Here is an 11,096-nt window from a genome sequence, read left to right as displayed (position 1 = left end):
ATTTCCGAAGATACAGATAAATCTTTTGAACAATTACTGTTAAGCTACAATGATATTTTTCATCTACCTAAAGATCATTTAACTACAAATAATTTTTATGAACAAGATATAAAATTAGAAGATAAAAGACCCGTGTACATACCAAATTACAAACAAAACCATTCCCAAGGACCAGAAATCAAAAAGCAAATTGAAAAAATGCTTCAAGATGATGTAATAGAACACTCGGTGTCACATTACAATTCACCCATCTTACTGGTTCCGAAAAAGTCCTCAGATGAGAAAAAATGGAGATTAGTAGTCGATTTTAGACAGCTTAACAAAAAGCTGCTCCCCGATAAATTTCCACTACCTAGAATAGACTCCATACTAGATCAGCTAGGGCGAGCAAAATTTTTTAGCACATTAGATCTCATGTCAGGATTTCATCAAATACCACTGGAAGAATCGTCCAAAAAGTATACAGCTTTTTCAAGCACGGATGGTCACTATCAATTTAAACGATTACCTTTTGGATTGAACATTTCTCCAAATAGTTTTCAGAGAATGATGACCATAGCCATGACAGGCCTCACGCCGGAATGCGCTTTTGTATATGTCGATGATATTGTAGTAGTAGGAGCTTCAGAAAATCACCATCTAAAGAATTTAGAAAAGGTTTTTGAAAGACTAAGACACTACAATCTTAAACTAAACCCAGAAAAAAGTTGCTTTTTCAAAAAAGAAGTTACTTATCTTGGACATAAGATAACCGACAAAGGCATCCTTCCAGATGATTCCAAATACGACAGCATAAAAAATTACCCGATACCACAAAACGCAGACGATGCGAGAAGATACGTAGCATTCTGCAATTATTACAGAAAGTTCATCCCAAACTTTGCTTTGAAAGCAAAACCGCTTAACAGCTTATTAAAGAAAAATACAAAATTTGAATGGACACAAGAGTGTCAAGAAGCATTCGAATATTTAAAAAACACACTGATTAGTCCACAGATATTACAATATCCTGACTTCAGCAAGCAATTTATACTAACCACAGATGCTTCAACTATAGCATGCGGAGCAGTTTTAGCACAGGAACATGATGGTATAGATATGCCGATATGCTTCGCAAGTAGAACCTTCACGAAAGGAGAAGCGAATAAAGCAATCATCGAAAAGGAACTAGCCGCAATACATTGGGCTATAATGCATTTCAAGCATTACCTATACGGTACAAAGTTTACCGTCAAAACGGACCATAGACCACTAGTCTATCTGTTCGGAATGAAGAATCCGTCATCAAAGTTGACGAGAATGAGACTAGATTTGGAAGAGTTCGATTTTACAGTTGAATTTGTAAAAGGGAAACAGAACGTTGTAGCAGACGCTTTATCGCGCATCAAGATCACCTCAGATGAAATTAAATCCATCAATGTGATTACGAGAAGCATGAACAAACCTGTTACTTCCGATAATGTTTTAGGAAACACGTCAGAGTCTGATCAACTCAAAATGTTCATTAAAGAATTCAGAACCGATATGGGTACAGAGTACAAAAATGAAATATTTAAAAATATATCAGAAATCCTTCGAATAGAACACAAATTTTCAACGCCATATCATCCACAAACGATAGGAGCTTTAGAACGTAATCACAGATGTCTAAACGAATACCTTAGAATTTTTACAAACGAACACAAAGATGATTGGGACGATTGGATAAATTATTATTCATTTGCATATAATACAACGCCTAATTTAGACCACGGTTACACACCATTTGAACTAGTTTTCGGAAGAAACGAGAAAATTTCGACAAATATAACGGAAAAATCTACACCATTATATAATTACGATGATTACTCAAAAGAATTTAAATACAGATTAAAACTAGCTCACGATAGGACTCGAAAACATATAGAACAAGAAAAAATGAAACTACTGAAAGAGCAACAAAACATAAACCAAGTTAATTTTCAAATAGGAGATCAAATAGCATTGACAAATGAGAACAGAACAAAACTAGATCCGGTATATAAAGGACCGTATAAAGTAAAAGAGATTAACGGACCTAACATGATAATTGAAAACACTGATGGTGTTACACAGAATATTCACAAAAATAGAGCAATTAAAATATGACAGAATAACTTCATTTCATTACGTTATTCTTCCGAAGGGTGGAGGTGTAGCAGATTTACTGCTAACAGTAGGTCACATCTAACTTAGCATTGCCAAAAGCCAGGTAAAAAGACGTTAACCACCAGAAGCGCAAACGCATAGCCAGAAGACAGGTAAAGAAACGTTAAACACCAGAAGCGTAAACGTTCTCGTGTTTTACCCCAGAACATAAATAAGGAAAACGCGCCACAGATAAGCAATTAAACTTCCGTAAAACCCAGGCATAAACAGGAAAACGTTCGCTACATCCACAATGCACGGATAGTTGATAAAACACAGGCACGCTAGGTATAATTTAAGAAACACCTGTAAAAACCCAAACCCGGAAAACCAAATGAAAGCTCACATTTGACAAACATCTGGTTGCCAAATGTGTCACAACTTTCACACCATCTTTCTTATAAATAAAGCTCGAATTGATGGCGAAGTCAGTTCACCTTCCATAGACACGTAGATCACTCGTGTTCTGGTGCATCTCACCAATTTGCAGATTCCGCCGAAGGCTCTGCTCATATTTGATAATCATTTTTGGTTATCAGCTGTTCAGTCGGTTGACCGATCAGCATTACCCTCATCGAAATAAAGTGCACGTTTGCACTAGTTCCACCCAACTTCTCCCACGGTGTCCGTTTCCGCCTCGGTCATCAACTCGACGCGCAAGGTCGATCCAGTCCGCGATTCCGCCGACGTAAGCAAGTGCTTCTTTTCGGACTTAGCGTAAGTGTGAACAGGTTGACGTAACCGATACGCGACGAATGTGTTTACATTTTGGTGTCGCGTTCCGTACGATCCCCTTCCTCGTCCCACACCCTTTCACTGTGCTCCGCGCATTGACTCACCGAAACGGTTTGAGAAGCGCGGCCGAACCTACCACATGGCGACCGTGACAGCGTAGCAAAAACAAAGCTACAAGAACGTTAAAGTGCAGTGAAAAAAAAAAATAAAAAGTGCAGTGCTGTGGAGAAAAAGTTATACGCAAAGTGTGGTGCGTGGAAAAAAAATATACAGTAGAAAGAAAAAGGTTAAAGAAAGAACGGTGTCAGTTTTTACCACATAACCATTATCGTGAGAACTCAATACAGTGCCCCAATAATCTAATAAGCAATAAAGTGATCTTTAATCGATTTTTAACAAAGTGCGAGTGGTGCAGTTTGAGGCATAAGGTAACACCAAACGCGGGAAATAAATAAAAACGTTCCAAGCGCAATCTAAAAGTGGCACAAGTTTAAAAGTTAGCAAAAACACATCGTTGCGCACAAGTATCAAGTACCCGAAAAGCAGTGCAGGAAGTGAAATCGCAGTGTCAGTAAACTGAAAAAAGTAGCGAGTGTGTATATTTATTCTGGCATAACACACATAAGCTATGGGTCACGATAACTCAAAACCGGAAACAAACGTTAAGGGCAATAACGACCTCACCATCGTTCAGACCCAAAACATACACACTGAACAACACGAAGCACACGAGTTCAAACTTAACCTGATTTTGGCTCTGCTCGCGTTGATTGTTATTGCAAAAGCGCTCAAAATAGTGTACAAAATAGTGAAAAATCAGGCGAAAGAACAAGCTGTAAAGATGTTGTCTTTACCTAAATAAATAGTGAAGAAAAAAAAAAGAAGAAAAAAAAACATTAGTGAAGCAATAATTCGGATATAAAAGACAAAGTGCCGATCAAGTGTTCATCAGACGACAACCACAAGCCGCAAACCAGGAAGACGCACACTGCCCACCTGCAAGCCGCCGTAGCCGCCCGCCTACAAGGAAGTCGTAACCGCCTACCAGGGAGACCAAGCGCCCACCAGCAAGCGAGCGCAGCCGCTTACCAAGAAGACCAAGCGCCCACCAGCAAGCCGCTTACCAAAAAGACCAAGCCGCCCACCAGCAAGCCGCTTACCAAGAAGACCAAGCCGCCCACCAGCAAGCAGCCGACCAGGAAGACCAAGCGCCCACCAGCAAGCCATCGCAGCCGCCACTAACTGAGGAGATGAGCACCTGGCACGGGCTGAGAAATTTTAACGAAGACGGTGAATACGTGGGGCCATACATCCCGAACAAGAAGGATGTCGAGGACCAACGAATCGAGATCCTGGAGTTACTGAAAAACGCCGGCAACAAGGAGATAGAAAACAAGGTAGAACACATATATACTAGCTATAAAGAAAATAAAATAACAACTCGGGAGACATTTGACAAAGCCACAGATGTCTTAATGACATTATTAGGGCAGTAGGAGGAATAAAAACAATTAAATAACAAGAAAAAAAAATTTTTTTTTCATACATATTATTAACAACAAGAAAGAAATTTTTAGTTTTTTTTACTATCAATAAAAAATAAAATAAAATAAAGGCTTCTTTTATAAAAAAAAAAAACTTATACAAATCCACTCGCATAGAAAGAAAACGTTTGTCCACCTTGGAAAATATTTCCTCTCACTTTTTCCGCTTTTAAATTTTTTTTTTCTCTACTATTCACAATTAGAAACTCAAAAAAAAAATCAATCAATAAACAAATAAAATAAAATAAAGAATTTTCTTCTTTTTTTTCTCAACATATAAAAGAAAGAAACTTTCCTCGACTCTCGAGGAAAACCAGATTTCATTAAGCATATAAGCTTTTATATAAAAATATAAGTCTGCTTTCTCTAGAAAAAAATAAATTGTACTTGATTTTATGTATGAACTTAAATTTTTTTTTTCCCACAATCATTGAAATCCAAATTTCGACCATATGACTAAACTAAAAGAAATTGTTAGGAGACTAGAACTTATTCACAAAACCCTACAGCAAAACAAAGGGAACATTAGACAGTGCGCATTGGCCACATACAGATTACAAGTAGACGAAATATATTCCGTGTTCAGGAAAGAAATAGAGACCAACTACGACAAATACAGCGACTCAGAAATCAAGTTCTACAACAACATTATCCAAAATTTAATCACCAACATAGTAGAAAAAGTTAACAACGAGACAATTAACACCGACAATAACACTAGCGACTTGAATGAGACATTAAAATCACACAAAAAACTAACGTTAAAAACCACAGCTCACGTTATAATATCAATTTTATCTATATATAAAAGACAAAAACAAATCGTTCCGACAGCGAACATTGACCACACAGCTATTAAAACAAATACGAGCGTAGACTCAAGTTACAAACCAAACATGGATGCTTTAGAGATCCTAAAAACGACCACCAGCCTCATACCTACATTTAGCGGTAGATATGACGAAGCTGAAGCCATGTTAGCTGCTTTAGAAACAATGAAAGAAGCAGTGGATGAACAGCACCACAGATTAATAATGCGGGTGGTACAATCAAAACTAAAGGGGAAGGGCAGAAAAATCATAGGAAAAACGGTGACTAACATAGAAGACGCTCTGGCAAAAATCGGTGCATATGTTAAGAAAACAGAGTCGCCAGAAGATATTGCCACCGCAATTCATGCATTAAAACAAAAAACTACACCAAAGGATTTTGGCGAAGAAATACAAGCTCTGGCAGAAGAGCTAGAACAAGCATATCTTGGAGAGGACGTTGCACCAGCACTGGCAACGGCTAAAACCAACAAGATAGCAATGGCAGCTTTTGGAAAAGGGCTCAAAAAGGAAATCCATCAGGCAATAGTATTGTCCGGTACCATTCCCACCCTTGATGCAGCTATTAGAGCAATTATTACCATCGATAAGACGAATCAAAGCACGCAGGACAAAAAGTCAGACAATAGACAGAATGGGCAGGAGAATAGATACAGCTCGAATCAGCGTCAGACAAACACTCGTGGCATAGACCAACGTCAAAACAATAACAACTGGAGATTCCCACCCCAGCAAAACAATAACAGTTGGAGATCCCAACCACAGCAAAATAATAACAATTGGAGGTCACCACAAACACAAAACGGTAGACAGGGAGCCGGGTTCAACACCCGAAACAGGCAACCCGCCGGCCCAATTTTTTTAGGGCAACGCGAACCGCAAAGGGCAATCCTTTACACGCAAATGGAGACCCAGAACCCACAGGTGGACCAGCCCTCCACAAGCCATTACGGGCAACATACACAATAAATGTGCAAAAATCAAATTTTATTAGGACAAGATTAGGTCTAGCAGATTCAATATGCAACCTATTTGTAGATTCAGGTTCCGACATTTCTATCATCAAAGGCAACAAAGTAAGACCTACACAAATTTATAAACCAAAAGATATAGTGGATATCATAAGCGTAGGAGAAGGAACAATAACCACTCATGGGTCCACATTTACGGATGTAATCGTGGAGGGAAAGAAAATCCAACAATTATTTCACATCGTACCAGATAACTTCAAGATACCGGCAGATGGTATACTCGGTAGAGATTTTTTTATGAACCACCGATGTATAATAAATTACGATACTTGGATTTTCTCTGTAAAACACAATGGAGAGTTTTTGGAAGCACCCATTGAAGATACTATCAATGGCAAAACACTCATACCTCCCAGATGTGAAGTAATTAGAAAACATGATAAGTTAAAAGAATTAGATACAGATGCGGTAGTATGCGTACAGCAACTGCAAGAAGACGTTCTTGTAGGTAACTGCATTGTAAATAAAAACTACCCATTTATTAAAATAATCAATACTTCCAATAAAGCTAAATCAGTAAACATTAGCCATATCAAAACAATACCTTTAAATGAATTTGAAATAGTAAAAACTAGCAATCATAAGGATGAAAATAGGTTAGCAATCATAAAGGATTTAATCCGAAAGGAAAATATTTCCGAAGATACAGATAAATCTTTTGAACAATTACTGTTAAGCTACAATGATATTTTTCATCTACCTAAAGATCATTTAACTACAAATAATTTTTATGAACAAGATATAAAATTAGAAGATAAAAGACCCGTGTACATACCAAATTACAAACAAAACCATTCCCAAGGACCAGAAATCAAAAAGCAAATTGAAAAAATGCTTCAAGATGATGTAATAGAACACTCGGTGTCACATTACAATTCACCCATCTTACTGGTTCCGAAAAAGTCCTCAGATGAGAAAAAATGGAGATTAGTAGTCGATTTTAGACAGCTTAACAAAAAGCTGCTCCCCGATAAATTTCCACTACCTAGAATAGACTCCATACTAGATCAGCTAGGGCGAGCAAAATTTTTTAGCACATTAGATCTCATGTCAGGATTTCATCAAATACCACTGGAAGAATCGTCCAAAAAGTATACAGCTTTTTCAAGCACGGATGGTCACTATCAATTTAAACGATTACCTTTTGGATTGAACATTTCTCCAAATAGTTTTCAGAGAATGATGACCATAGCCATGACAGGCCTCACGCCGGAATGCGCTTTTGTATATGTCGATGATATTGTAGTAGTAGGAGCTTCAGAAAATCACCATCTAAAGAATTTAGAAAAGGTTTTTGAAAGACTAAGACACTACAATCTTAAACTAAACCCAGAAAAAAGTTGCTTTTTCAAAAAAGAAGTTACTTATCTTGGACATAAGATAACCGGCATCCTTCCAGATGATTCCAAATACGACAGCATAAAAAATTACCCGATACCACAAAACGCAGACGATGCGAGAAGATACGTAGCATTCTGCAATTATTACAGAAAGTTCATCCCAAACTTTGCTTTGAAAGCAAAACCGCTTAACAGCTTATTAAAGAAAAATACAAAATTTGAATGGACACAAGAGTGTCAAGAAGCATTCGAATATTTAAAAAACACACTGATTAGTCCACAGATATTACAATATCCTGACTTCAGCAAGCAATTTATACTAACCACAGATGCTTCAACTATAGCATGCGGAGCAGTTTTAGCACAGGAACATGATGGTATAGATATGCCGATATGCTTCGCAAGTAGAACCTTCACGAAAGGAGAAGCGAATAAAGCAATCATCGAAAAGGAACTAGCCGCAATACATTGGGCTATAATGCATTTCAAGCATTACCTATACGGTACAAAGTTTACCGTCAAAACGGACCATAGACCACTAGTCTATCTGTTCGGAATGAAGAATCCGTCATCAAAGTTGACGAGAATGAGACTAGATTTGGAAGAGTTCGATTTTACAGTTGAATTTGTAAAAGGGAAACAGAACGTTGTAGCAGACGCTTTATCGCGCATCAAGATCACCTCAGATGAAATTAAATCCATCAATGTGATTACGAGAAGCATGAACAAACCTGTTACTTCCGATAATGTTTTAGGAAACACGTCAGAGTCTGATCAACTCAAAATGTTCATTAAAGAATTCAGAACCGATATGGGTACAGAGTACAAAAATGAAATATTTAAAAATATATCAGAAATCCTTCGAATAGAACACAAATTTTCAACGCCATATCATCCACAAACGATAGGAGCTTTAGAACGTAATCACAGATGTCTAAACGAATACCTTAGAATTTTTACAAACGAACACAAAGATGATTGGGACGATTGGATAAATTATTATTCATTTGCATATAATACAACGCCTAATTTAGACCACGGTTACACACCATTTGAACTAGTTTTCGGAAGAAACGAGAAAATTTCGACAAATATAACGGAAAAATCTACACCATTATATAATTACGATGATTACTCAAAAGAATTTAAATACAGATTAAAACTAGCTCACGATAGGACTCGAAAACATATAGAACAAGAAAAAATGAAACTACTGAAAGAGCAACAAAACATAAACCAAGTTAATTTTCAAATAGGAGATCAAATAGCATTGACAAATGAGAACAGAACAAAACTAGATCCGGTATATAAAGGACCGTATAAAGTAAAAGAGATTAACGGACCTAACATGATAATTGAAAACACTGATGGTGTTACACAGAATATTCACAAAAATAGAGCAATTAAAATATGACAGAATAACTTCATTTCATTACGTTATTCTTCCGAAGGGTGGAGGTGTAGCAGATTTACTGCTAACAGTAGGTCACATCTAACTTAGCATTGCCAAAAGCCAGGTAAAAAGACGTTAACCACCAGAAGCGCAAACGCATAGCCAGAAGACAGGTAAAGAAACGTTAAACACCAGAAGCGTAAACGTTCTCGTGTTTTACCCCAGAACATAAATAAGGAAAACGCGCCACAGATAAGCAATTAAACTTCCGTAAAACCCAGGCATAAACAGGAAAACGTTCGCTACATCCACAATGCACGGATAGTTGATAAAACACAGGCACGCTAGGTATAATTTAAGAAACACCTGTAAAAACCCAAACCCGGAAAACCAAATGAAAGCTCACATTTGACAAACATCTGGTTGCCAAATGTGTCACAACTTTCACACCATCTTTCTTATAAATAAAGCTCGAATTGATGGCGAAGTCAGTTCACCTTCCATAGACACGTAGATCACTCGTGTTCTGGTGCATCTCACCAATTTGCAGATTCCGCCGAAGGCTCTGCTCATATTTGATAATCATTTTTGGTTATCAGCTGTTCAGTCGGTTGACCGATCAGCATTACCCTCATCGAAATAAAGTGCACGTTTGCACTAGTTCCACCCAACTTCTCCCACGGTGTCCGTTTCCGCCTCGGTCATCAACTCGACGCGCAAGGTCGATCCAGTCCGCGATTCCGCCGACGTAAGCAAGTGCTTCTTTTCGGACTTAGCGTAAGTGTGAACAGGTTGACGTAACCGATACGCGACGAATGTGTTTACATTTTGGTGTCGCGTTCCGTACGATCCCCTTCCTCGTCCCACACCCTTTCACTGTGCTCCGCGCATTGACTCACCGAAACGGTTTGAGAAGCGCGGCCGAACCTACCACACCGGTCTAGATTCGATACACACACGCACTGCCCAGTACCGCAATAGCTAACGCCAAAACGGACTACGGCTGCAGTGTGCAATAAGATACGCGTGTCCGCGACTTTAGCGAATGGTTCCCACATTTTGCCACGTTACAAAATAACAGGGAACCGATGACAATTTCGGTTCCCACAGCAAAATGCAACTTTGGCAAAACGGCTTCAGGTATCTCGCCTGATGTGAAATTAATAAAACTAATGAATAGATCACATCGTGTCCGGAACTAGGACAGTGATGAACGAAGAAACAAACTAAAAGGTTTTGTTCAGTGTTGACTATCCGTAGAATAAGTGTGTCCGCGTAAACGTGACGTCGTAAGACATTGAAAGTGCACCGAGTGCACCGAGGTTACATGATTATTACATGGTTATTATTATTACGCAAAGTGAATTAAAAGTGCATAATGAGTGACTCTATCCAGGCAGATTTAGTGAAAAGTATCCATTGGGTACTTTACATCGCAAAGAATAGAATTGATAATTCACAGCTCGAAGAGGATATTAAAGAGGAGCTTCATGATACCGCGATTTCAATCCTGGTAGGCTCCATGGAGAATAACTTGGCACTAGAAGAAGTGCAACACCATCTAGTGCGAGTACACTTACTGTGGTCAAGTGTTGTTCAATTGGTCAATTGTAACGCTAAGAACATGTCAATCGAAGAATAATAATTATAATTATATTGAAAAAAAAATCAAACAACAATATAGATACCAATCGATCATAAGTGTAGGAACAAAACGACGTGTAAAAAGTTAGTTTATGAAAATGGCGCACGCAGAAATGGAGAACCAATTAAACGAACTACTGGTAAGAATCAGTGAAACAAGTGACGCGAGTGAAAAAGATCGGTGGCAACGATATTTTTCAGATTTTAATATAGAAGAAGCTAATATGGACGTCATCCAAGAAATAAGTATGACAATGAACTTTTACTTCGATGTGGAAAAACTGTGAAAAATAGTTATTTTAAAATGTGAAGGGGATGAAATCAAAAACAGTTATTGTGTCAGAAAACGGTTCCTTGACGTTAAAAATGTGTCGGTCTTATAACAGGCACACCGCCGTAACAGGTGATACCTA

This window comes from Anopheles gambiae, chromosome 2, assembly GCF_943734735.2.
Source record: "Anopheles gambiae chromosome 2, idAnoGambNW_F1_1, whole genome shotgun sequence".
In the NCBI taxonomy this organism is placed as follows: domain Eukaryota; kingdom Metazoa; phylum Arthropoda; class Insecta; order Diptera; family Culicidae; genus Anopheles; species Anopheles gambiae.
The sequence above is the reverse complement of the archived record's forward strand: the minus strand, read 5'-3'. Positions refer to the sequence as shown.